Genomic DNA, 14960 nt, shown 5'->3' with positions numbered 1-14960 from the left:
TCTCTACTTGCATTTCCATTTCCATAGGAGATTGGGCACATGAAAGAGGAACGGATGGAGGAGATAACAAAAATATTCTGAACAGATGAAGTCAGAATCTGTTTAAACCTCCCAGAAATGAAAATTATGGAGCCAGTCAGTTCAGGAAGAGAAATAATTCTTTAAAAAGCACATGGCAGCAAGAATGAGTCTTTGTAGAACAGTGGCTCAATTCATTTCTCAAGTAATCTCATGAGACTAAAGGATACCCTTGAGAGATGTTAACAATGTTTGAGCAAGAGCCCTGATATAGCTGAGGATTTTAGGGAGGCCTGTGGATGTGGGGAACCTCAAGTTTCTGGTTAGAATGATGAAAAGTCTTGGATCTGGAGTCCCTCCGGTCTCAATTAATGGAAGAAAGAATTGAGAGAGGATCCAAAGCATCCATTTCAGTTGATTTAGGAGCAAATTCAAAAACCAGATGTTAGTATGCCAGAAATGAACCCTGAAGTCAGAGTGAATCCTCAGCTACCTGCATGGGGGATGCAATGTAGATTTAAGACCTGAGGCATATTGGGCCACCCATCTGTCAACATCTAAAGGACTGAAGATAGTCTTGGGCTGTACATTTTAAGAGAGATGCAAAGTCTGGAGAATATCCAGAAGGTATCACTTCCCAGTTGCGGGTGTACCTCAGTGGTAGATAATGTGTTTAACACACTTGAGACCCTGGGTTCAATGTGCAGTTTGAAAAGAAAAGAGAAAATGTTACAATAAGGGTGATACATACACAAGGACAATAAAGCTGTCCTCTACTCTGGGAAGTTTGGGAAGGGCAACAGATACAGATATTTCAGTTGGCCCCAGGAATGGAGGAAACATTGGCTAGGTCAATTCAGACAGGAAGTTCACTAGAAAACATATGGACCTCTAGACACAGCATCCTAGAGTTCAGTGGTTAAGTCTGCCAACTGGGTTACCATGAATGGTGTACAGATAGGCAAATCTACAAGTTTGCATCCTCGAATTGTCTGCATGGGGTCTGGGGTGCCCAGGTGGACCTTGAAAGTAGTCCTCTCCAATCACAAAGAGCTTCATTTATTCCAGTTGTCCAAACCAATGGTGATGTTCAAAGTATACCATACCAACATAAGAAAAGGAGAGGTAAATATCACTCTAGGCACTGTGGTGGGGGAAAGAGGGTGGGTAGATAAAGGGCTGAGAGACAAGCTACATATCCACTTACCAATTTGTTCCATGCAGATTTCTGAACTACAGAAAGTACTCACTTAAAGGAAAATAAGGAACTCAACAGGCAGAAAGACCACAGCATATGCCAAACCTCTTTTTACTTTAATGGCTTCAACCCAAGTTTTGGAGACCCACAGAAATAATTAGGCCAATCGAAAGTGGGGCAAACGGAAAAGCTGGGGCAGCCAGACAACTCTTCAGCCTGGGCAATTATAACAGGCACTAGAACAAAAGGCCAGCGGGAAATAAACCAAGCTGGGACAGCCATAGTTGGAGGTTTATTCCAAAATCAATCTATCTCAGTCTAGTTGAAAACAAGGGAAGACTATCATCCAGGGGAAGCTTGGCAATGCAGCTTTTCAACTGGGTTTAGTTCTACCTGATGATGCAGTAAAAAGAGCTAAAATGAAACTGCTGATTGCTATTAATGATCTGGAAATCCCAGGATGAATAACCACTAGCCCATCAGATGGGGACATGGCCAATCCAAAGGCAGGTGTTGCCTGTTCTTTAGCCATCTCTGAACTGTGAAGAGCTCAGTTTTTAATGGGCATAGAACAGAAGTGTCCTTCCCTTCAGTGTGAGGATGTCTTGAGGAGGAGGTAAAAGACCTGGAAAAGGAGGAAGAGATGGAACAGCTGTTGAAAATCATTCGCAGATGGGAGGCTGTCGTATCACTTCCTCTCTCAGCTTCCACCTTTGAGGGGTAAGGGACCTGGCTCTAACAGAAGATGGGACAAAGAGCTGCTGACAACCTAAAGGAAAAGGAAGGAGTAACCTGAACCCTGCTCTCCTGGAAGAGGGGGTTCAGCACACAGTCATCCCCACCAGAGGTCTCTGGAAAAAGGGAAATTTTGGTCTCCATTTCAACAGCATAATTCTGAGGCTATGCCAGGGTATGGGCTGGTGCCATGAAGAATGTTGTAATGGGCACAGAGGACTCTTAATTGTCTGAAAACTCATTTTCTTTCTTTCCTTCTTTCCTTCTGCATATAAACACTTGTTAAGTACCTGCTATGTGATGGGTATTATATTACACATCAATGCCAATTGGCAGCTTTAATTTGGGCCACCCACTTCTGATTGCCACCTGATTGGCATCTAGCATGATAATGCCAGACTTACAATAGGCTTTCAACTCCTGTCCCTTGAAATCCCGACTGTCCTTCCAGTCCACATTTCCCATTCCATGCACCCAGCTCGAATATAGGGTTCCAACACTTTTCAGCTCTGCTTTAATGACAGAGGACTACCGGAAGCACAGCAGATCACAAATGATGGGGAGACTTTTGGAAGCAATACATTTGGCTTCAATTCCTGTCTTCATTCCCCCATCCTTATCTAGGAAGGCCCTTCATTGCTGTTCATCAAGATTATCACAGTCCTCCCCCAGGTAGTCCCCTGGACGAAACTAAATTTCAGCCACTTACACTGAGCACTGACTGTCCTCTCCTGGATGCTTGGCATATAACATAGTATTATAAATGCCAACACAATTCTAAATGGTGATAAAAACTTACATTCAAGATCAATTAAAACTAACTGGAGTAGGCAGAAAAACAGCAAGGGTGTGACAAGTGAGCTGGTCTTTCATGGATCAGTAGGAATTTGCAGGGGTACAAGGTATGACCTGGTAATAACAAGAGGTTCTCTATGGATAGAGCATAAGGGACAGACAGGAAGTGGGTGGAGGGGAAGTGGATGGATATAAGAGGCCTTGGCAAAGGTCAAGGAGCCTACACCATTCTATGGATCGTGTACTTCATTCAGCAGGCAGAAGGAAGCCGTCAGAGATGCTTTAAAGTTTTTCTAAGATGTAATTCACACACCATAGAATTCTCTTAAGTATATAAGTCAATGGGTTTTAGTATTTCAGTTATTCATCAATCACTACAATTTAATTTTAGAACATTTTCATCACCCCCAAAAGAATCCCTTTGTCCTCTAGCAGTCACTCACTTACCTTCTGTCTCTACAGATTTGCCTATTCTGAACAGTTCATATAAATCAAATCATATTAATATAAGATCTTTTAAAACAGCTTTCTTTTACTTGGCATACTTTCAAGGTTCATCCATGTCATAACAAATGTAAGTACCTTGTTATATTTAATGGTCAAATCACAGTTTGTTCATGGTTGATGGACATTTTATTTGTTTCCACTTTTTGACTATCAAGAATAATGCTGCTATGAAAATTTTCTTGTGAGGGGATATATTTTCATTTACCTTAGCACAGTCTGAGGAGTGGAAATGCTGTCATTTGGTAACTCTTACACATATTGAAGAAAGACCAACCATTTTCCAAAGTAGCTTACCATTTTACATTCTCACCAACAATGTATAAGAGTTCCAGTTTCTCCACATCCTTTCAACACTTCATATCGTCCATCTTTTTCATTATAGCCATCCTAGTGGGTATGAAGTTTTAACTTGGGGCTCTGAGCATGTATTCCTACTGACAAACAGTACTGACCATCTTTTCATGCCCTCATTCTTATTTTTCAGTAAGAGAAGTAGTTAATTTGTAATAAATCTGGAAGTGAACTTAACAGTAAAGAATAAGAGATTGCCTTAAAATTCAGGGAGGAGTTCATGAGATTCTGGACTAGGGTTTTAGTCTAAGAGTGGTAATAAAGACAGAGTTCCAGAAGTTCTTTGAGTGGCAGAACCCAAAGGATTACTTAGCCACAGTATCAGGATTCAAGTGTCAAAAGGACTAGAGAACCAAGAGAAATCCCTTTGAACCCAGAGCAAGATTATTTTCTACCTATTCTCCAGATCCATGTTCTCTTTTCTACATCTAGTTCTGGGTCCAGGGAGGTTGTTCATTGAGACTGAGTCAGAATTTTACCTTATAAGGTTTTTAGTTTGGTTTGGCCAAAATATAATGCCAACCAAAAGGAGAGTGAGGTCAATCCCGCTTCTTCCCCACCAGGTAGCTAGGGGATGGATGAGTTCCATTTTCTAGGGCTCAGCTCATGTCAGACAGTTCTCTCCAAGAAATTATCCTTTCCAAGGTCTTCAAACCACTTCCCTTCCATACTCTTCACATCCAACGGTGGTTATAGCTCTATGTCTTTACTAGTTCCAGAAGGATACTTTCCCATCACTTGTCCTTTCCCTAAACCTTGCATACTCCTTTGTAAAAAGTCTAATTCCTCTGTGTGTGCCATCTACTTCCTGAAAGAATCCATATTGAGTCAAACCCTGATGTTGAAGAAAAAAGAACTCTACTCCTCTGGAACCAGTCAAGAGTGTGTTTACTAAAGCTAAAGTCAATAGATCATCATTTCACAAGGAAAGATGTCCTCAGTGGTGGTCAACATCCTGGTTTTTAAGTCAAGCTGTTCTTCTCGCTCTATCTGAACTTGGCATGTATTTGCTAGATCAACCACAGTATTAAGTACTATGGGTGCTAAAGTAGGATACCGTCTTGTCTTCCAAGAAAACATACTGAGGGAGGCAAATAGGTATATGCAGCTGCAACACCAGCGTTTCCACAAACTCATCCATCTGCTTCGCTTCATTATTCTCACAGGAAAAAAGGACATTTTCTGCCACTACCCAATTTCATAGAAATGCTAAGAAATGAGGATCAAAGACATGGCTGCCTGAGAAGAAGTACTGCCAGAGAAGAGAAAGAAATGGGAAAGTCAGAGGCCCTCCAAGTCCAGACTGGCTTTCAACTTCTAAGTCACTCTTTGAAATGCACTGAGTGGGGTTAGTGGGACTCAAGGACGGATGGATGGCATGTATGATGAATCACTGACAGAGGAGGTAAAGAGCAAAGGTGATTCACCAGCCACGGATGGTGGGGTTTGTTTATAAGTTGCACAGAATTTTAGGCTTAGAAAACTCAAACAAAAAGGTGCCCCCCCCCCACCCCACCAAGAGGCTACTGTCTACAATTCCATCTTCCCCACCCCTCCCAATAACATCTGGAAAGTGTGCACAGCTTTCTTTATCATGTCACTGTCCCAGAGTTGCACACAAGGATTAAGTGAGATAAGTTAAGGGGGGAACCCACAGTGGCTGGCCTAAACAAAGGAAGCCTGGAAAAGCCCCCCTCACTCATCATTTAACTATATCTTCTGTCTTAATGCAGTTTGTTAAGATCCCACCTAACAGAAAGCATCTGAATGTTCTACCCTACATTTCTGAAGCAATCAAATTCTACTTAATTTTCCCCTTCAAATACTGCAGAAAAAGATCACTAGAATTTCTGTCATCTAGGGAAGAAAACAAATGAGGCCTGTGGTTCAGGCCTCACTTATATCTCATTTCGCCAATAAAGTGACATTCATTTTATCTCACAGTGGCCATACTTGGGAATTGCCTTAGTTCAGAGCCTGGAAATGAAGCTGACATGTCCCTATAGAACAAGCACTTCTTTACTATTGTTACACTGTAGTCCTAATGGTCCTCATTTGCATCACAGTAATGCTGACAATATTAAAAACAAGTTTGGGGGTGGAAGAGGTTAAACAGAGGTAAGGTAATACTTCATTACTTGGAAATACAAATGAAGAGGGAAAAGGCAATACAAGGTTATTTCTAGAAGTATTTTTGTTTGCTTAAAAAAATACCCTTTATAAGGATATGAGGCAGAAGGGGAGGGTCTGGGGGGCTAATGGATGGTTCTGGAAAGATTATTGTTGTTCTGCTTTGGATAGTAGTCCAATAAGGTGACCCTTCCAGTGACTCGTGGCCTGCGGACTCTCCCTTCTGGAGTACCGGCTGTAGGTGAACGATCCCCAACTTCCTGTCTCTAACCACACAGCAGGTCCTGGAGAAGGTACATATGACCATCATGGAGGAAAGCCAGGCGGAGCACTTGAGCTGAGCCTGGATCTCCCAAGTGGCAGCCCTCAAGGCTTGGGAAGAAGGCGGGCTCTCTGGATATGAAGAGGAAGCTGCAGAGGTAGCCAACAGCAAGGATGTAGAAGACACTGGGGCAGCAAGGTGAGGGGACAAGCAAGAGGTAAAACCAGAATTACTGAGGGATCAGTTAAGCCAGAATTCCAGAGTCCCTTCTATCCTGATCTCTTGATGTGCTGGCTCCAGAAGTGGTTGGTCAAGACAGGAAGAGGAATAAGACTTATGACATGGCTATAAGTTGCTAAGAGGAAATGTAAACACTTCACAGGGTGGCCTGGAGATACACTCTGTGGCCCCTTGGACAGTCATGTGGCCCCAATTTCCTAAATGAAAGGTCTTTCTTGGAGGTTGCAGAAGACATGTTTGGGTAACCCTAAGATGGTGGCTGGCGTTGAGTCAAGAGGTGGCGCATAGTTAGTGTTAACACGGTGTGATCTATTTTTGCCTGATTAGTTAATGTCTCCTCTGCGCAAGTGGTCAACAGATATTCCTCATTCTTTCTTGATTGGTACCAAGGGGCGTGCCTCAACTGTGCTGATCCTAAGCTGATTGGCTGCCTTAGGTATATAGGACATTCTCTCTGCCTGGGGGGGCGCAGGTTGTAGGCTGCATGCCGCACCTCCAAGAAGCGACCCACCTTTAAGAAGCAGTAGACCTTTGATACCCTCTGAAGGAGTAGCACCTCTAAAATTGGGTGGAGTCTTTCTTCCTCTAAGCAAAGTCTCTTTTCCTCTAAGCTGGGCGGAGTCTTTCTTCCTCTAAGTAAAGTCTCTTTCCCTTTAAGCAAAGTCTTTCTTCCTCTCAAAGCCTCTCTTCCTTTAAAACTAAAAGTAAGCAAAGCTTTTCTTCCTCTATAAGCTAGGGAACAAGTGAACAAGCAAGAAAGCAGCGCACTAAAGAGAAAGATAATAGAAGTAGCTCAGTTTCCAGACCACCTCTGATAAATTACCTCGAGATTGTTGCTGCAGGCGGCAACAGGAGGTAAGCAGAGATTCCAAGTACTCATTACCTCATGCCACATACTAAAATTATAAACATGTCCTAAAATCTATAGACCTACAAGCTAACAGATGCCACATGTGGTTTGTTGTTCAGATTTCCACCGTCCCAATTTTCTCAAGACTGTCCAGAAACCAAATAATCCACTTGAATAAGTAAAATATCAATTTAATAACATGAAGGAAACACTTTTCGACTGAACTGGCAAGAAGCAGATGAACAGGGGAAGACACACACACAGGGCTTTACTTCTCAAGAGAATGCCTGGATGGAAAATAACCTATTTTCTGTTATTTAATTCTGTTGTGAAAGGTTGAGGCTGTTGCCAAAGGCACTTTTACTTCTCTGTTCTTGCCTAATAAGAGATATCCAAGGAGCAGACTGCCAAAAGTGTAAGCCAGAATAGCTCTTGAAATTACCTTTGTGAATAAAAACAAAAGTTCAAAAAGTCAAAAGAGCTGGCTAGAGCTGAGTTGAGAGAACAAATGTGCCAGCAAAGAAAGCACTGAAGAAGCCCCAGGATGCTTTTATGTTTCGTGGGCACCACTAGAGAAGCAAGGAATTGTGTGACTGGAAGTCCTGGGCCTGAGATACACCTCATCATTGACTTGAGTTAGGTCCCTGCCACACTCTGCTTCCTACAATGTGTGCCACTTCTAAGGCATTTAAGAACCATCATTTTAATCACTACATTTGTTTCCTAAAAGGCTCCTGCATTTGTCAATTAGATGACCAGGACACCCTGTATTCCTCTACATACATGCACCATGCTGTTATAAATGAAGGGAATTCATATTCACATTCTGATTATTCTGCATCTCAGTGTGGCTAAAAAAGACAATGAGTCAACTGAACGACGATCCTACATGAAGTGCATTGCACAAATGCTTGAGTACAACTCAACAAAAAAATTATTTGTGATGAAGAAATTGAATCCTAGAAATAATATTAACTTAGCTGAAGCCAGAAAGAGAGCTAAAAAAGAATTAATGTTCAACAGGGATAGCATTTGTCAAGATGAAAAAGTTTTAGAAATCTGTTGCACAACAGTGTACACATAGTTAACATCACTGCACTGCACACTTAAACATGATTAGGTGAAATTTATGTTGAACACCCTCTACCACAATAAAAAATTAATAAAATTTACCTTTTTTAAATGAAATGAAATGATGCAATGCCCTGCACTTGACTACAACCATAAAAGAATGCACTAATTAAGTGGAAATTACTGAAAAGGAAGGTAGGCAGGCAGGGAGAGAGGGAGGGAAAGCCATAAATGGGGCTACTTTGTTGTAAAGATATGCCTTAATATTGAAGAAGAGCCAATAAGGGGAAAATTTAGGATTAGAGAAACAAACTGTCTTGATTTTTTTGGAACAACTATCACGTCAATTATTACTAGGCAATTGTTATGGTTTGGATGTGAGGTGTCCCCCAAAAGCTCACATGTGAGACAATGCAGGAAGGTTCAGAGGAGAAATGACTGGGTTGTAAGAGTCTTAATTCAATCAGAGAATTATCCCTGATGGAATTAACTGAAGTGGTAGGGTGTGATTGGAGGAGATTGGAATTGGGGCTTGTCTTCAGGTATATATTTTGTATCTGGAGAGTGGAGACTCTCTCTCTCTCTGCTTCCTAATGATGCAAGCTGCTTCCCTCTGCCATACTCTTCTGCCATGATGTTCTGTCTCACCTTGAGCCCCAAGGAATGGAGCCAGCCTTCTCTGGACCAAGACCTCTGAAACCAGGAGCCCTCAAATAAACCTTTACTCCTCTATAATTGTGCTGGTCAGATCATTTAGTCAAAGAGCACTTTTGCCATTTTTTGCTTTCTAAATCTTTACCTGGTAACCATTCAGACAGGTGATTCAAAGCTAATAAGTTGACCATCCTGAAGGAGGCCATGACAGGGTGATGTCCCTTTCTTCCTTATGCTAGATCCTGAACCTCCTACCCCTCTCCAATCCTTCTCTGCCAAGGCTTCTTGTCTGAGCAAGATTTATTTGCAGTTACCTACTGATGGTGTTACCATCTACTGATGATGTTTTGTTTTTAAGTAGCTGTTATGGTTTGGATATGAGGTGTCTCCCAAAAGCTCCTGAGTTCATGCAGGAATATTCAGAATTGAAAGATTTGAATTGTGAGAGCTGTAACCTAATCAGTTCATCCTAGTTTGAATGGACTGACTGGGTGGTAAAAGTGAGCAGCTAGAACTTGACTGGAGTTGGGTAATTGGGGATGTGTCCTAGAAAAGTACATCTTCCCTATGGACCTTCCCCTGTTCCCCAAATCTCTGCTTCCCAGCTTCAGTGAGTTGTGCAGTTTTCTTCCAACACATCCTTCCACCATGATGTTCTGCCTCACCTTGAGCCCAGAACAATGCAGTTGGCCTACCATCGACTGAGATCTGTGAAACCATGAACCAAAATGAACTTTTCATCCTCTAAGTTGTTCTTGTCGGTTATTTTGGTCACAACAACCAAAAGCTGACTAACACATTAACTTACAAAAGATTAGATTAACAAGTTAAGTAGGTTCCCAGTCTAGTAACTGTTAGGAACAGTTCAACAAGGACTTCTATATCAGTTTCCTGGGGCTGCTGTAACAAAGTACCACAAATAAGATGGCTTAAAACAATTTATTATCTCATACCTCTAAAGACCAGAAGTTCAAAATTAAGGTGTTGAGGGATCTGAGAGGGAATCTATTTACTATTGGCCCAGGCCTTCTCTGGCTGGTGGATGCCTCTCTTCAGTCTCCTGTCTGCATTCCTCTGTATCTGTCTTCACAGGATCTTTTTATAAGGACACCAGAGTAGACTAGGGTCCTGCTCTACTTCAGTATGATCTCATCTTAACTAATTCCATTTGAAACAACTATGTTCCCAACTAGGTCACATTCTGAGGTAGGAGAAGGCAGGAATTCAATGTAGTTCAGAAGAACACTATCAACGTTTAACGCCTCTCAAAAAGTGAACCCCTGACCAGCAATAGCAGCAGCAGCATCTAGGAATCTGTTAAAAATACAAATTCATGGGTCCTCCCTGAAACTCTGAAAACATAGCTAAAAAAAATTTAATAAGCCCTCCAGGAAGGCTAATTTACTAATATTTGAGAACTACTGTTTTATAGCATTCTGGATACTCTTTTCATTTTACAATGCTAAGTGTGCATCATGCCCTTCCAACTGAATCACTCACACTTTGGGGCCATCTCTGACTGCATTTACCTCCTGATGCTTCTCCCATGATGACAATCAACTAATTATACTATCAATTATATAAAACAAGCTCAATCTGAAAGTCGCAGGCCTCACATCAGATAACATTTTACTTTGTTCTCTTTGAAATACCATAAGCTGACTGCCAACATTCAAAACCTAAAGTACAGGCTTTTCTTGGGAAAAAAAATGGAAGAATTGGCAACACTAGATCTAAATAAAATTCCACTATCAACTGATTGGTGGCTGTTCCTTTGAGACTGAGCATGAGGATTCCATTTAGGCATCTCTACCATTCCCTGATGTCTCCCTGACACTGAGGTGCTATGGAGACCAATCATGGTCATTTACATTTGCCACCCTGGTCCCTAAGGGCTACTGGGTTTGAACTGTAGCTGAATAAGGGAAAGAGCTAAAAGAAAAGTATATCACTATCCACAGAACAAAATGCACAGCTGTTTCTGAGCAGCAAGGTTAGGAAAAGAATACTAGAAACTTGGAGAACACTGCCGCACACTTTAAAAAGAAATAGCATTGACTTAAAGTTCTTTAAGTTTGTCTTCACTCTTTGCCAAGTGACAAGGCAAGTTATGAAATGACTCAAGTTCTGGAGATCAAAGTTTTGTAGTGGCTTGTCTGCACATTGACACGTGGGCAGGCAGCAACACAAGAAGGTGAGATTTTTATATCAGCACGACTTCATTAGAGAACAATAGGATGTGGAGGAGATGAAATTGTGATGTTGAGACATCGTGTATGCCTCCTTCGTGTTTATGCTATGCTGAGCTGCAACGGCAAATCCACTGTGAAAATCTGACTTTCCAGTGAAGCAAGTAGAGAGAAAACTTATTGCTTTGAAGCCAGTTTCAGACTTGCAAAAACGTTAAAGGACCTAGAATCTTGGCCTAGGATTTGACAACTATGCCTTTAACATGAACAAGAAATGGTATATGCATAAAGGACCACAAAGATATATTTTTAGGTCCCAGAAGCAGTTCAAGAAACAGTGGAGTGGTAGTCTGAGATCTTTGTCTCAGTGACAAAGATATGCTTGGGGTTCAAGGAGAGAACTTATCACATACATGAGGAGGCAGGCATAAGGGTCTCAATGAGGGAACACCCTTCATTAATAAGCCTCAGAGAAGCTGGACTTGCCATGGAGTTCATCCCTAATAAATTCAAAATATAGACCTACTCAAAGATTAGTTTAGGCATAGTGGTACACACCTATAATGCTAGTGATTCAGGAGGCTGAGGCAGGAGGATCACAAGTTCAAAGTCAGCCTCAGCAACTTAGCAGGACTTCTTCTCAAAATAAAAAGTAAATAAAAAGAGCTAAGGATGTAGCTCAGTGACAACGCATCCCTGGGTTCAATTCCCAATACCATTGGGGACAAAATGATATTGATCTGGAGGGTACAGATATTTGGCCACTTAAGTCACAGGGTTACTTTCTGACAAATTCTTAATTTTTATTCTCTCCTTAACCAACAGCATACTTAAGAATCTTAAGAAATAAAGAGCAGATGGTCCTATCACTGAAGACTAAAAGCTTCTTTTAAAGCTATTAAAATATGGAACAATGATAATTTTCTCAAAGGCAAAGATAATCACTTCTTTTGGACAGACTTAATAGTTTGAATAGTCTAATAAAAACTTTTAAAAACACCTCTTCATGGCATGTGAATATATACAGAATGGACAGGATTCTGAGATAATAATAAGGGTGCATTCATTACTTCTTTGATATTTAGTACCACTGGGTTAGAATTCTCCAAAGAAACAGAAACAATTTAAAATATAAATATGTACACACATATTATGCATATATTGTTACATTATATAGTGTATAAACAACATTAATGTTTTACATTATGCATATATTATATATACACATATAAATGTGTCTAAATTTATGTACATAACTATATATAAGTATGTTTATGCACAAAATTTATGTATATGAATTATATAAATGCATACCATATTTATATATGAATTATATTATTATAAACAACATATATTTACATAAGATAATATGTTATCTTTATAAATTTGCTCAGTCTAGTAATTTAAATGTTGATATCATCCAGAAATACCCTCTGGGAAACACTCAGCTACCTCAGCAGCCCATGGCCCAGACAAGATGACACATAAGAGTAACCACCTCAGCCCTTCACATGCCTGTCAGATAAAGAGGCAAAACAATCAGCTCACAGGAAATGCTGGGATTTACAAAGAACAAGTAATCGGGAATATGTTGAATCCTATAAGGAAAACCTCTTCTGCCCACTCCCAAATTACTGTTGTTCCTGGTGAGCTCCCCCAGCCTTTATTCAAGGTGATCATAGGGAGCCAGTAAAGCTGTGAGCACCATACACCTGTTAGAATTCCTATAATTAAATATACATATTTATTGAAATATATAAATACATATATATACTTTTCTTTTTGACACTGTCAAGGGCTATTAGAGCAACCAGAACTCTCGTTCATTGCTGGAGGGATTGTAAAATGATACAGTCACTTTTGAAAACAGTTTGGTGGTTTCTTACAATATTAATAAATATTTTTCATGTGATCCAACAATCCTACTCCTATTTACTCAAGAGAAATAAAATCATATGTTCACAACACAGGTCTATATGAGAATGGTTCTAGTAGTTTTATTCATAATCACCAAATACTAGAAAACAACCCAAACATCTGTTAATGGGTGGATGGGCAAAGAAGCATCTATATCATGGAATACCACTCAATAATAAAAAGGAACTAGATGCACACAGATCTCAAAGCATTATGCTGAATCAGTCTGGTGTGATGGTGCATATATCTGTAATTCCAGTGGCTCCAGAGGCTGAGGCAGGAGAATTGCAAGTTCAAGGACAGCCTCAGCAACTTAGCAAGACCCTGTTCAAAATAATTGTATTTTTAAAAGGGTCTGGGGATATAGCTCAGTGGCAGAGTACTTCTGGGTTCAATCCCCAGTACCATACCAAAAAAATTATGTGGAGTCCAAGGAGCCAGTCTCAAAGGTCATATACTATACGGTTCTATTACTTGACATTTTCAAAAAAAACCAAAACACTAGTGATAAAAGACCACCTTAGAGGTTGCTGGAGTTAAGAAGTACAAGATTCAGAAGTCACTAAAATAAGACAAGGGATGGTGGAACAATGAGAGTGAGAAAACGTGCTTTATCCTCATTTGAGTGGTGATTACACAATCTACATTTGTTAACTTGCATAGAATTATACAACCTCCCTCCAACATCACATACTATATGATAATTTTTTTTTAATTATATCAAATGGTTAAAAAAAAAGAGAGAATCATGTTATCTGATTTATGCATAGGGTAAATGTACCTAGAGGAAAATATCCACCAGCTGGTTCAGTCGACAGAAGTGTACTTCAGGATATAGGCACCCAGGTGGGCACAAGAAGGGCAGTGACAGACACACAGGCAGCTTTTGCATATTTTAATGTGAAAAGAAGACACCTGATATTCTTGAGCCACTAGTTACAGCCTAGGAATTCTTTGAAAAGTGGTGATTTGTGATGCTTCTTTTTCCAGGCATTATTCATGATCTCTTTCAACAAAACCTTAAGAGAGGGAAATATGGTTTCAAGACACAAAAGGATTGCCCTAGTTAGCTCAGTTAGTTCTGTCTGGTCCCCAGTCCTCATGTTCAATAAGCCCATTGCCTCCCAGAAACCATATAAAGCCACAATGAAGATTACACCAGGATGTGTCCCTTTTCCTCTGTGTACCCTAAGCAGGCCTCTGGTCCCATGTCCCCTTCAAGCTTGGCCCTTTCTTTAAAGCTGAGGTTCTGGAAGGGGGCCTTGGTTCCAGGGGACATGTGACAATGTCTGCCACATTTTTTTATTTTTGCTTGTTCACAATGGGCAAGGAGAGAAGAAATGTTACTAGAACCAGTACATGGAAACCACAGATGCTGCTAAATGCTCTACAACGCACAGGAATAATCCAGCCCAAAATGTCAGCAGTGTCAAGGTTGAGAACTCCTGGTCTAAAGGAAGGAAGGAAGGAAACAGGCAAAAAACACATCTATGAGTCAGCAATGTGGTTAGATACTTGAAAATTCTTGTTCACCTCCCAAAACCCTTTTGAGGTAGATGTTATTAACCCTTCTATAGGTAAGAAATCCATGGCTGAGACCCATAACACACTGTGCCCAAAATCCAGTGATGAGACAAAAAGCTGTAGGGACCACCCGTACCTGCAGTGTGGCACCAGGTGGTGGGTAAGTCATTCTGTAAACCTTTCACTTGCTTCTCTGGTTTTAAAAATCAGTGAGAACTAGGCTGGCACATGCCTGTAACCCCAGTGACCCAGGAGGTCATCCTCAGCCACTTAGCAAGATCCCCAGCAATTTAGCCAGACCTGTCTCAAAAGAGAAAGGACTGGGGATACAGCTCAATGGTAATACAGCACCCCTGCGTTCAATCCCTAGTACCCACCCCTCCAAAAACAAAAACAAAAACACCTCAGTGAGAATTTGTCAGGCTGGGTGGCATGCCTATAGTCCCAGGTACTCAGGAGGCTAAAGGAGGAGGATCACTTGAGATCAGGAGAAAGAGAGAGACGAAGGCAGGTAGGGAG

The 14960-nt window shown here is 40.9% G+C and overlaps 1 protein-coding gene across 6 annotated transcripts in view; it reads right to left on the bottom strand.

The window, feature by feature from the left end:
* Dapk1 (death associated protein kinase 1) overlaps positions 1–14960 on the bottom strand; it is a 200739-nt gene that overhangs the window by 90939 nt on the left and 94840 nt on the right. The window lies entirely within an intron of this gene.

Source organism: Sciurus carolinensis, chromosome 14, assembly GCF_902686445.1.
Source record: "Sciurus carolinensis chromosome 14, mSciCar1.2, whole genome shotgun sequence".
Classification (NCBI taxonomy): Eukaryota; Metazoa; Chordata; class Mammalia; order Rodentia; family Sciuridae; genus Sciurus; species Sciurus carolinensis.
The sequence above is the reverse complement of the archived record's forward strand: the minus strand, read 5'-3'. Positions and strand labels throughout refer to the sequence as shown.